Raw genomic sequence first — 12,766 nt, forward strand, 5'->3', positions numbered from 1 at the left:
GGCTTTTTTCTATGTATGTGGTACCGAGGAGTCAAACCTGGGTCTTCATGCATTCTAGGCAAGCACTCTACCACTAGGCCAAACTCCCGGCCTACTATTAGTTTTTTGATGACTAATCGGAGATAAGGGTCTCATGGACTTGACTGCCTGGGCTGACTTCCAACCATGATCCTCAGATCTCAGTCTCCTGAGTAGTAAGATTATAGGCTATCAAGCCCCAGTTTTGAAGAATTCCATTCCATTTAGCCTGGACTACATAGTAAATTGGTATAACTGAATAGGATGCTGTGTTTATGAATATAAAAATAAAAATGTTGTAATCCTAGCTACTCCGGAGGCTGAGATCTGAGGATTGTAGTTCAAAGCCAGCCCAGGCACTAAAAACCTTGAGACTCTTATCTCCAATCACTAGGAAAGGGGAAATGGGACTGTGGCTCTAGGGGTAAGGTGGTAGCCTAGAGCTGAAGAGTTCAGGGACAGCACCCAGGGCCAGAGTTCAAGTCCCATGACCCATAAAAATAAATAAATAAAATAAAAATGAATGAAAATGGAAAATAAAAAGTGTAGGCATTAGGGCTGGGAGTTTGGCATAGTGGTAGAGTGCTTGCCTAGCATGCACGAAGACCCGGGTTCGATTCCTCGGTACCACATGCATAGCAAAAAGCCAGAAGTGGTGCTGAGGCTCAAGTGGTAGAGTTCTAGCCTTGAGAAAGTCCAAGGACAGTGCTCAGTCCCTGAGCTCAAGCCCAGGACTGGCAAAAAAAAAAAAGTGTAGGCACTAGTAATAAAACACAAAGGTTTAGGCAGGTGCCAATGCCTCACCCCTGCAATCCTGCTTGTATTAACAACCTGTGCTCCTTCAATGCCCTCCTTATCCCCACCCACTCCTGCTGATTCTCTCTTAGCAAATGAATTGAACAGTTCTCAGAAGAAACACAAACAGCTTATTAATACATGAAGAAACATTCACCATCCTTAGCCATGATAGAGCCAGATTTATTGGGAGTGCACATAGTAAGTAGACCTAGCTCATGTACCTGCACTAACTTCAACCCTTTTATGAGTCACACCCCGACCCCTTTGAGAAACTAGCTGCTTCTGAACAAAACCATATTCACATTACAAAGCCATAGATTCCACACATAGACTAAGTGCCAGCACTCACGCCTGCAGGTAAATCCATGCCCTTCCCAAGGTAAGAGCCCTTGCAGAGGGCATGTGAGCCATTAGCAGGAATGGCTAAAAGGACACAGCATGATCACATGGTTTGTCCTCTGGTTGGAGGCCAGGTCCGGAAGGGTACAAAAGGCCTCTGCACCAGGCAGGGTGGTGTCGGAGCAAGCTGTTCCCATTCACACCCCCAGCATCCCTGCGAGAGGCATGGGGTAAAGACCTCATTCCTTCCCCTGGCCATCCAGGAAAAGGGGGAGGGCAATGCTATGTCCATCTGTCTAGCCTGGGGCCTCACGGTGTCCTCAGGCTCTGCAGACATTGCTCTCTGCCGGCCTCTCCTTTACTTCTGGTGTGGAAGGTGGGTGGGTGAAGGGGGAGTAGAGTATCTACAGAAGGGGTTCAACCTGAGGACCCTGGGAACCCCTACTCAAACCACTTGGAAAGAGGTTGTTGTATCCCAGGTTCAGGTGGATGGGACTCGAACCCACCACACTAAAGTCACCAGTACTCAGTGAATCGAGCTAGGAGTATGATTCACTAAGACAATAACCACAAGGACGAAACTACACTCAGGTGGTGGAGCAGGTTAAGCTTGACAGGTTATTACAAGGTGGCCCAGGGAAGAGGAAGGGAGACCTTGCATAGCAGGGTGGGGTCCGCGATCCGCATCAAGAACCTTAAGGAAGCCACATGCTGGCAAGAGGCTGAGATCTGAAGAACACAGTTTGAAGCCAGCCAGGACAGGAAAGTCCATGAACTCCTTATCTCCAGTGAAGCACCAGAAAGTCAGAAGTGGAGTTGTGGCTCAGAAAAGCTCAGGGACAGCACCAGGCACCTGAGTTCAAGCCATACCTCCAACAACAACAAAACAAGGAGCTTAGAAGTTCTTCAGAAAGAGGGGGCAGGCTGAGGGCAGCTGCAAAGTGCTGCTCTACCTGGAAGCAGGTCAAGGTCACGGTGAAGATGGAGGTGAAGGGTCCTAGTTTCAGACAGGAAACCCACAAGGCACCGCAGCACCCTCTGAAGGCCGGAATGGAGAAGTGGCTGTGTCCTGGCCAAGTTTTCCAAGATGACTGCAAGTCCTTGTCCCCAGCACCATGTTTCTGAGCTACCTGTCCCCCATCAGGCTGTTATCCCAGCCCTCTTCACCCCACCCCTTTCCTACTGCATTCTCCTTCTGTTCCTGAAGCCCTTGAGGCCTCACAGGACCAGACAGGCTCAAGGTGCAGCACCCCAAGCATATGCCATCAGGAATGGAAGAGAGGGTCAAGGCCAAGGGCAGGATGTGATGGTAGCATGCTTGCAAACAGGTGAGGGTCTGCATGTCCATGTGAGAATCCGGAGGCTGCCTAAGCCAGCCTGTCACACCCACATCCTTAACCAGCAGGACTGCCTTTCATCCTACAGGGCAAAGCCAGGGCAGGTGACACTCATGTTCAACCTTCTCCTTGCTAGGCAAGGGCTAGGCAAGGAGCCTGCTCAAGTTCCAGGAGAAGCCCCCAGAAAGGGAGGGGCTTGTCCAAGGTCATCCAACAGACAGACACCAAAGCACAGCCATTTCTCCTGAAGCATTCATTCCTGTCGTCTAAAGAGGCAGGTGGGATTCACACCCTCCTGTCTCACCTTATTGAAAAAGACTGCTATTCTTGTCTCATATGTTAGTCACAGAGGGCTCCATCTTGGAACATGACCCACAGCCTAATAGCAAACATCCTCCTATAGAATTATGAATCAGAAATTCAGAAGCAGCTTACTGTGGTGGTTCTGATCCAGGGTCTTGAGCGAGATGGAAACAAAACTTTAGCTTGAGCTGCAATGAATGGTCAGAAGACTTGGCTGGGGCTTCTGGATCTGCTTCCAAGATGGCACACTCATCCTGTTCTTGGATAAGGCCTCAGTTCCTGGAGAGCTGTTGGCAGGAGGCTCCAGTTTTCCCTCATCTCTCCACTGGGTTTCTTGAGTGTCCTCCCAAGGTAGAGTTGACTTTGCCTCAAAGTAAGTAACCTAAGTAAGGGAAGGAAGATACACTCAGGTGGGATTCAAACTCAAAACATTAAAGTCACCAGCACTCAGTGAATGGAGCTAGGAGTCATTTTAATAGCTGCACTGTGACTGTTCTCCACTTTCAGGATGGTAGAGAATAGCCTTGAGCTTCAGTGGGGCTGAATTTTTGAAGGTAGACCCATACACAGGTGGGCCTTACTGCATGATGTCACCACCAGGACGAAACCACACTCAGGTGATCAAGCAGGTTAAGCATTTTTTACAAAAACAGAATTTGGCAGCTAAGCTTGACAAGTTCTTACACTACAGATGACTTCCATGACCCATCTTCAAATACTTCCTTCTCCCCTTGAATCTACTTCTCATATTCAAGGGCAAAAGACTCAGGATGGAGAAGCAAAAACTTGGAAACACAGGAAACCATCACCACATGAAACAGCCCCTATGCCACCTCATATCTTTTGGTTTGTTCTAGGCAGACCAGAACCACATATGCTAGGAACCTTTAACAGTTAGGGAGCTGTGTGGGTCAGTTTTCTAGCACTGTGACAAACTACCTAAGAAAACCTCAGTGGGGATGGATTTATTCCTTCCCCTGGTTTTGAAGGTTTCAGTCTAAGGTCATTTGGCTCCTATGGTCCCTGGGCCTGTAGTGTGGCAGTAAAACAGGGAGGGAGGGCTTGGCAAACAAAACTGTTTACATCAGGCATCTGGGAAGCAAATAAAAAGGGCCAGGAAAGGGTTAGGACCAGAGTTCAAAAGTTTATTTGAGCAATCAACCAACACCAGGACACTTAGCAAAACCAAGAACTGGTCAGAAAAACAATTCTTACCCGGCAAGCACTCTACCACTGGAGCCATACCTCCCAGGCCCTAGAAAAACAATTCTTATAATAAAAATGACAATGCTTAGCTGGGCACTGGTGACTCATGCCTATAATTTTTGCTATTCAGAACACTGAGATCTGAGGATCGCGATTCAAAGCCAGCCTGAGCAGGGAAGTGTGTGAGACTCTTTCTCCATTTAACTACCAGAAATGGAACTGTGCCTCAAAGGTTTGCTAACCTTGAACAAAAGCAGCTCAGGGAGAGGCCTGAACTCAGGCCTTGAGTTTGAGCACCAGACTGATAATAAATGAATGAATAAGTAACTGAAATATATACATATATGCCTTGCTTATGCAAAGCAGCCACTTTGATAGAATAGATTCTAACTCCTATAACTTGAAGTGGGGACCATCTTGGAACACACAGGGATCTCTCGTGGCTAGCACTCTCTCAAGTCTCTTAAAATAGGCATGTCACACATTCCTGGCCCCAGCTCTAACCTTCTGCTCCAGAATTTTCAGGGCAAAGGACAAGTGAGCTGGGCAGTTAGTGAGGACCCAGTTGATCACCGGACCTTCTGGGAAACATTAAGCTAAAAGGTTGGGCAGAGAGGGAGACAGACTTACCTGGATTCCATTACTGTCACTGTAAGATAGATAAAAAGCAGGGTTGTCACGATTGCCTAAAGGCATGCTTCCTAGAGCTCTTTTCAATTCTAGACTGTAGCAGAGAAGTCAGAGAGGTTTTTAGCAACTACAATTTAAGTCCAGGAAGCTCCTATAGGAAACTCTTACTGGGTTTTTAGGTCCAGCACACTCCCTCAGGGAAAGACTATAGTTCCGGGCCGATGAAATGGTCAGGCCGGTCATTCCCTTGAGCAGAGAGATGCAGCTGAGGAGTTAGTGTCATGGGTCCCCCTGGGTCCCCGGAAGATTCCCTCCCCCAGTAGCTTTGGCAGGGGCGATGTGCCAGCTGGGCTTGGTAAACTCCCCCAACACCAACCCAAGATAGCTCTGAACAGAAATAAAATCTGCCTTCTCAATCGGCAGGGTGGGCTCCCTGCTCCCCCGTGAGTCAGCCCAGAATATGCAAACCCCAGAATATGCCAGGCAGACAGATGAAGGGGAAAGGGAGGAAACCTAAAAATCAGTTTCTGAGGCAAATGGGCAATTCCAAGGGCTTTGTTAGCAGAAAGACTTGACCAGCCAAAGGAAGAGGCTGCAGGCCTGCCTGCACCACCTCTCAGCAGTGTGATCTTGAGCTAATGGCATAGCCTCAGTTTCTTCATCTGTAAAATGGGGGTGTGGCCATTATGGCTATCATAAAGGTAGGTGAGCTGTGTCTAGTGGCCAATAGCTCAGCTCTGAAGCCAGACATCCTGAACTGAGTCCATTGAATCCTGGCTCTGCTACTATTTGTGTGACTTAATCCAGGTTATCTGACCTCTGAAAGCCTTGGTTTCCTTCTGTATGAAATGAGAATAAGGAAAGTCCTGGCCCAGAGCATTTCCTGAAAATTTCATATGCTGCTGTATACAAAGCATTAAGAAGGCTGCCAGCTGCCCAGGAAATGCCCAAGGATCCCAGCATTCTTGCTATGGAAGAACCATGGAGAAGGACCTAGGATGGCTCCTGCCACTCACAGCATTCAGTGGCTCGTGGAAGGCTACATACCTGCCAGGGTTTCTAGCAGCCTGGGGGCAGATAGGGCTGTGGAGAAAGTATGAAGGACACTATTCCTTGGTGACAGGTCACTAGGCTGAGTACTTCTCCCAGGTCCTCCTCTGCTCTGTCACCTTTCTCCTCCTGTCCTGCTTCATGCCCATTCCACACCCTTTCACCTCCATGAGGTCAGCCCTTCTCAGTCCTCACTTCTACCAGGACTGATCTGTTTGGCAAACTTAAACTGAGCTCCTTCTAAATGGTGAAGACCTGAAGAGTTCTTCAGGAAGGCTGGGAGTTAAGGAGGTAGGACAAAGAAGAAGCTAACACTCACAGAGTCTCCCCTTAAAGAAGCAGGTGTGATCTAATCAGAACAAGGTCAGAGAGGGAGGAGGCTCTGCTTCTCAGTGCTGGCTGTTGCTCAGTGTCAAGAAGCTTTGAAAGTACCCAGGCATAGGCTCTAACCCCAGTCCAAGGTAACATGGGAATATGGCCTCAAAATTATGAACTTTTCAAGTCCCACCCTTTTTCAGTAATTCTCATTTGCAGCCCCAGCTGAAAGACAGGATTATTAAGTTCTATATGCAAAAGAACTATGTCAGGAGAGCACAGATTACCAGGCCCATCCCTAATCTTCTAATTCATTGTCTGTGTTTCTAACAAGTTTCCCATAAATGCCAGCTCTACACTCAGAATAACCACTGCAATGGGGCAGAAGTCAAATCCAGCCTATGTCTGTAAATAAAGTTTGAAATACAGTCATGTCCACTCTTTTACATAATGCCTAAAGCTATTATCAGGATAGGACAAGAATGGAGAAGATAGAGACCATATGACTTGTATAGCCTGAAATGCTTACTGTCTGCCTCTTTATAGAAGTCTGCTGAGCCCAGTTCTAGAGACCTGTGAAGGATTTCTAAAGAGAAGCAACATCCTTGAGCAACTGCATGTAGCAAAGCTACCCTACTGGCCCAGGATATTAGGTGAAGAAAGAAATAACAGTTGTTTGAACCATTGCACTTCAAGGATTCTGCTTCTACTATATTCTGAACCCTGACTTCCATCCATCCTGGCCCAGCCCCCTCATATTGTCCCTTTGGATGTCCTTAAGTTTTGTCAGGGTGTCATACAGGAAAAGGATACCAGCTTGATAAGGAATTTGGCAAGACCAAGTTGACTCTCTGCAGACGGGCGTACTACTGACGGGAAGCCAAGTAAGCAAGCACACTGAGCCAGCAGGCGCCCAGCTTTTATCCCAGCTGCTAAGTTGACCTTCATTCTGATTGGTCAGAACTTAGATTCACAATCTTGTGTGATTGGCTAGTTTGAAAGGAGTTAAAAGTTTATCAACCAATACCAGGACACCTGGACAAAACACAAAACAGTCACTAAATAATTCTTACTTAGATGGCACTCTACTACTTGAGCCATACCTCTAGCCCCTAGAAAAACAATTCCTATAACAAATGTGGCTTAACTAAAAAAGCTTCTCGTAAGAGGTAGTTACACTTAAAATGGCACTGCTTATGCCAAGCAACCATTTTAACAGAAAAGACTCTAATTCCCAGAGTTTGAGAGGGAAATCATTTCTGTTCCCCTCCCCGCCCCCCCACCACCACCCACCTCTCCAGTGTTCAAGTCTGCTCAAGTCACAATATAACATGGCAAGGAAAGTTGTTTCAAAAACCAACACACCTGGAGCCAGGAACGTGGCCTAGCGGTAGAATGCTCGCCTAACATACATGAAACCCTGGGTTCGATTCTTCCGTACCACATACACAGAAAAAGTGGTGCTGTGCTCAAGTGGTAGAGCCCTAGTCTTGAGAAAGCCCAAGGATAGTGCTCCGGCCCTGAGTTTGAGCCCCAGGACTGGCAAAAAAAGAAAAAAGAAAAAAAAAGCTCTCTAGAGACTAGTTTTGCTCTTAAACCAAAATATCCTCTACTGCCACCCCTATCCTTGCTGCAAATAAATAGTTTTCTTTTATTTGGGGGACTACCACCAGCTGTTCCCTTGCACAAGTATCCTCCTCAACTCCAATGAGCCAATCTTGAAGCAGCTTTACAATCACAGTCCCTCTCCAGGTGGGGAACCCTATGGAAAGGCTAGAGAGTGTAGAAAGCAGCTTAAGTGCCTGCCACAGCTGGGGGTTCTGCCCAAGAGCACTTCATACCAAGGTCAGTAATTATACTGTGTCTACTTGGCTCCACTTAGTGCCAGCTGTGGAGTGGGGCTGCCTCTCCCCCACCTTCTTCCCTGTCCCCCACTGGTGGAGAGCATGCCCTGATCATCCACTGAATGTCAAATACTATGTAAAAAAGCTGTAAATGCAGGAATGAAGGGCTGGGAAACAGGAGAAACAGACTTTGAAACAGTATTATCAGTAGCAACTTGCAAGACCCAGCCTGGAAGAAGGCAAGAAGTAGCTGAGTCCAGCGTCTCAGAAGGCCCAGAGACCCCACTGCTCTGGAGCCTAAAATCTTAGCTCTCTAAGAACTAAGATAGATACTTAACACTTGGCCCAGATACCTAGCTCACCTTTTAAACTTGAACCTCATGAAAATGACAAAAAATGAGTTGTTAGAGGACTGAGCTCTCCATTCCTAGAACGAATGCTTTAAACAAAACTAAGCTATAAGGAAAACATCACCATTATTGATCAACGCTTACATAGTATCTACTGTGCGTTAGATTCTCTTCTAAAAGCGATTTCAACATCACACAAGCTGGTGGCATGGCTTGAGCAACAGAGTGCCTAGCTAAAAAGTGCAAAGCCTTGAGTTCAAACCCCAATGCTGACCCCCCCCCAAATTAATAAAGGTGCCAGGTGCCAGAGGCACCTGTTTGTTTTCCTAGCTATTCAGAAGGCTGAGATCTAGAAGATCACAGTTCAAAGGCAGCCAGGTCAGAAAAGTCTTCAAAACTATGTCTTCCAAAATAACCAGCAAAAAGCCAAGCTGGAGGCATGGCACAAAGGGTAAAGCACCAACGGAAGGGCTACGAGGTTGAGTTCAAACCTCAACACTGGCACACATTTTTAGAGTAAATGCAATGATTGTCTCCAGCTAGTTCCTCACAACCCTCTTCTCCAAAAACCTGCATTTTTTTCAACTTAGGTATAATAAATATCCATGCCAGTGCTAAGAACCCTGTAGTCAGGATTGGAAGAGGGTACTGCAGATCTTCCCCTAATTATACTAGAATTTCATCTTTACTTTGCAACCTCAGTCCTCCTCTGGGCTCCAAGCCATTCTCAGTTAACAGGAGATCTGATGTTTGGCATTGTCCCTACCTTTTGTTTCTCTTGGTATATTATCTCATTTGCTGACTGTTGCTTAAAGTTCACCGGAGTGTTGCATCTTAGGAGCCACATCCCTGAGGAAACTGATGCTCTCTGACTTACTAAAGTCTGCTGAATGCCAGTCCAGCCACTGCTTGCTTACCATGCCAGCTCTGCTCTCTGCTCTGGGTGTTCTGTGATTATGCCACCCACACAACGCCCCAAATCTGCCCTCCCTGCTCTCACACGGTAAGCTGTGGTAGGGGAATAACCCATTTCAAGAGAAACTTCCTGATTGAAATAGACCCTCCACTGGACCAAAATGCAAATGTCTAAAACCTTTCCAATTAGCCTTATTCATCACCTCAGCATCAACCAACCAGGAGTGGGTTCCTGTTTGGCCTTCTTTCTGAGCTGTGACTAAGAAAGGCTCCACACCTGGGGAGGAAGCCATCAGAAGGGCAGAGAGAGACTGGTGACTCAGAAGAACTGCTGCCTTCAGAACTACATGAGCAGCTGCCAGCTGCCAGCTGTCCAAAAGGGGCTAGCCAGGTGGGGAGGACTGATGGAGAAGCATTTTAAATCCACCCCTTCCAGTAACTTCTCTTGGTTTCATTCATTCATTCATTCATTCAACAAGTGTTACCTGGTCTTTCTGCTATGATTGGGCACTCCCACAGGCCCAAGGGGCACAAAAAATAAATGAGAAGTCGTTTTCCTCCTGAGCAAGACTGGGTGGAGGGTGGGACAGGGAAGACACCTAGGACACAAAAGAAGGAGGAGGTGATCAGAGTCAGGCACCTACTGTGCCTTTTGAAAGTACAGCTCTGAAGTGCACCTTCATAAACTCTGTGCCTGCCTCACCCTTGGCTCTGGGGATCATGGTCTGTGATGCACAAAAGCTTGGAAGAGAAGAAGTCATGATCTCCTTAGTGCAGAACTGAAGACCCCCCTCAGGGTTAACCCTTCCTGTTAACCCTTCCTCCCTCAATCCCTGCCAGGTCAAACTATGCATATTATTCCGAACATGGCACACATATTCACACCTCCATCCTCTCTCTCCATCCCTCTTACAGGGGCCTCCCTGTTCTCTGTGCATGTTCAATCTCCACCGGCACTGGAGCTATGTCTGCCCTGTAAAATAACAACATGCACTATTATATAATCTGAAGCTCCCCCCCCGCCTCAATACCATCTCCTCTACCTACACATGGCTGCTCTGGGATAAAAGGCCCATTGTCTGAGTTGTACCTCTGCCAGCCACAGTCCCCAGGATCAGGGGGAAAAGGGGGTCTTTGCACGAGCTCCCCACCAAGCCTCTGTGGATACCACTGTCAGCGTCAGTATCTTATGCCACACCTGTGCCTCCCTCCTGCCCAGCCAGCCAGCTTCCCCAGAGCAGGGGTATTTCTGCCCATTTCTGGAGTTCTAGGATGTGTCACCAGTTATGGTAGGTAGGTGTGCTGGAGGTCAAAGGTGGCCATAGAGGAGACTGTTTGGCTCAGAGTGCATGAAAGAAGTGACCAAGAAGAATGGAGAGGATTTCAGGTCCTGTGTGAGTCAGCCCAAGAGGTAGGGGAAAGAAAGCCAGGCCCTTATATGAAGCCTGCTCCACAGAGGAGCCCTGTCTGCTCAGATGAGAATCTCCTCGAGACATCCCAACAGATGCCTGGTGGAGGAGAGAAACTGCAGAGAAATTACAACCCCTCGTTGTGAGTTCTCCCACAGAACTAAAAATCAGTCCATCAATCCCACGCACTCTATATCCAGGGTCTGTAGCTTCTCAAGAAGGACTAAGAATGGAAGGGACACCAGTTGGGAGAGGGGCCTTGGTAGCATCCGCAGGCTGGGTTTGCAGCTCTGGAGGAAAAGCACACAGTGGCTTTTAGTAAGCTCTCCCCATAATATCCCATCCCAAGGGGACAGGAAGAAGGGCAAGAAGAGGGCCTGAGCTCTTCTACCCCCTTGATCTTGATGGGATCCCTCAGTCCAGAGAAGGTTGGAGCACATGAGTGCCAGCTAGCTGCCAGCACGTCCACAGGCAGCTCCCCATGCCCCAACCCTGAGAAAGAAGCAGTGATTAAGCCATGGCTTGAGGAGGCTGGTGAAGCAAGTCCCAGGAACATACCACACAGTCATTAGCATGCGAGCTATGGCAGTGGAGTGGGCTAAGTGGGTGCACCCCCAGTCACTGCATCCAGTCCCTCTCCAGGCTCATTGGCTTGCCTTCTCCACACAGACTGCTCCTGGGCCATACACAGGATTGTCATGGGGTGTGACTAAAGGAAGGAGAATGAGGCCAGTTCTGAGAGAGGGGCTGATGCCTCCAGTGCTCATAGGAGGATGTGGAAGTGATGGGCAGGGAGTCCTCCAATCCCAGCTCGGGAACAGCTCTAATGTGCAGACGGTCTGGCTTGGGGCACAGCTGCAAAGCACCCTGGGAGCTCTAGGAATTTTCTGGTTTCAAGGCCCAGCATGGTCAACCTCGCTTCTCCTTTCTTGTTGTTTCCTGACCTTCTTGCCTTGTTTCTCTTGCCTTCATGCTTATTAGAAGAGACTGTCTTTTCCACTGGGCTGATTGAATCTGTGGTGTGATATTCACGTGCTGGGCCTCACGGAGGCCATGGTTGTAAAAGGCCTGCCCTCCCACTAAGGCCATTTTCCCCAGGCCAGCAGGATGTATTGAGACCACAATGCACCACAGCTCAAGACCTGGGACAGCGCTGGTGACATCTGCATTTATTACTCACAGCTGGACCTCAAACTAGCTCAATTATTCATACCTTGGGGCCTTCCTTGAACTGTTCCTTGAGCCTGGATCTCCTCTACTTCTACTGGTATCCTGCCTCTCACTATGCTAAACATACCATACAGGAGCCTCTGGAAGGCACAGAAGTGGGTCTAATACCAAGATGAAATAAAAATACTGTACTTATAATAGCTAGTGTTTATTAGCACTGATTCTGTGCCAGAAAAGATGCTGAGCATTTTACACGCATGAGCTTGTCTAATCCTTACAACTCTCCTGCAAGGCAAGTGTTGTCATCTCATTATGCAGTTTCCTAAGGGCCTAGTAAACTTTCCCATGTCACACAAGGCATGGGGAGTGGTTTATTCCTCAATGGGTTAGGCTGCAGCTCAAAGCTCTGTTCCCCAGAGCCCCCTTCTCCAGGTGTCCAGGTCACATCTTCAACTTAATTCTTTTTTTTTTTTTTTTTTCATTTTTCTGGTCATGGGGCTTGAGTTCGAGGCCTGGACACTGTCTGAACTCTACCACTTTGAGCCACCAGTTCCACTTCTGGTGGTTAACTTGAGATAAAAGTCTTGTGGATTTCCCTGCCCAGGGCTGGCTTCAAACCATGAGCCTCAGATCTCAGCTTCCTGAGTAGCTAGGAATACAGGTGTGAGCCACCAGCATCTAGTCAAATTAGGTTTGAATGTCACTACTCTGGAACCTTTGTAGGAAATGGGAAATGTCACCCCCACACAGTCATTTACCTCTCCTTAAGCTGAAATCATTTCTCTTTTTTTTTTTCTTTTATTGTAAGGGTGTTGTATAGAGGTGTTACAATTACATTCATCAGGTAGTAGATACATTACTTCAACATTGTTACCCCTTCCCATGCTTTTCTCCCATTTTCCCTCCCTATTCCCACCCCTCTTTCTTATATATTGAAATACAACTCACATATCATAAAATTCCCTCCACTGCTGTGTAACTCACTGACATTTAGCCACCATGCGTCATCCCTTTGTGATGCAGGCTGGCAGCGCCTCCTACTGGCTAGCTGTAGAAATGTTGACTGTGGTATGCCACAAGAG

General features: G+C 47.7%; 1 long non-coding RNA gene across 1 annotated transcript in view; it reads right to left on the bottom strand.

Moving 5' to 3' along the window:
• LOC150051214 (uncharacterized) overlaps positions 1–5,964 on the bottom strand; it is a 57,769-nt gene extending 51,805 nt beyond the window's left edge. The window contains exons 1-3 of the long non-coding RNA XR_016538416.1: positions 5,679–5,964; positions 4,632–4,725; positions 2,928–3,177 (exon numbers count right to left, since the gene is read on the bottom strand). This is a non-coding gene — a long non-coding RNA (uncharacterized LOC150051214). The remainder of the gene's footprint in view (positions 1–2,927; positions 3,178–4,631; positions 4,726–5,678) is intronic.
• Between the last annotated feature and the right edge of the window lie 6,802 nt (positions 5,965–12,766).

The sequence above is a fragment of the Megascapheus bottae genome, chromosome 17 (assembly GCF_031878675.1).
Source record: "Megascapheus bottae isolate mThoBot1 chromosome 17, mThoBot2.hap1, whole genome shotgun sequence".
NCBI lineage: Eukaryota > Metazoa > Chordata > Mammalia > Rodentia > Geomyidae > Megascapheus > Megascapheus bottae.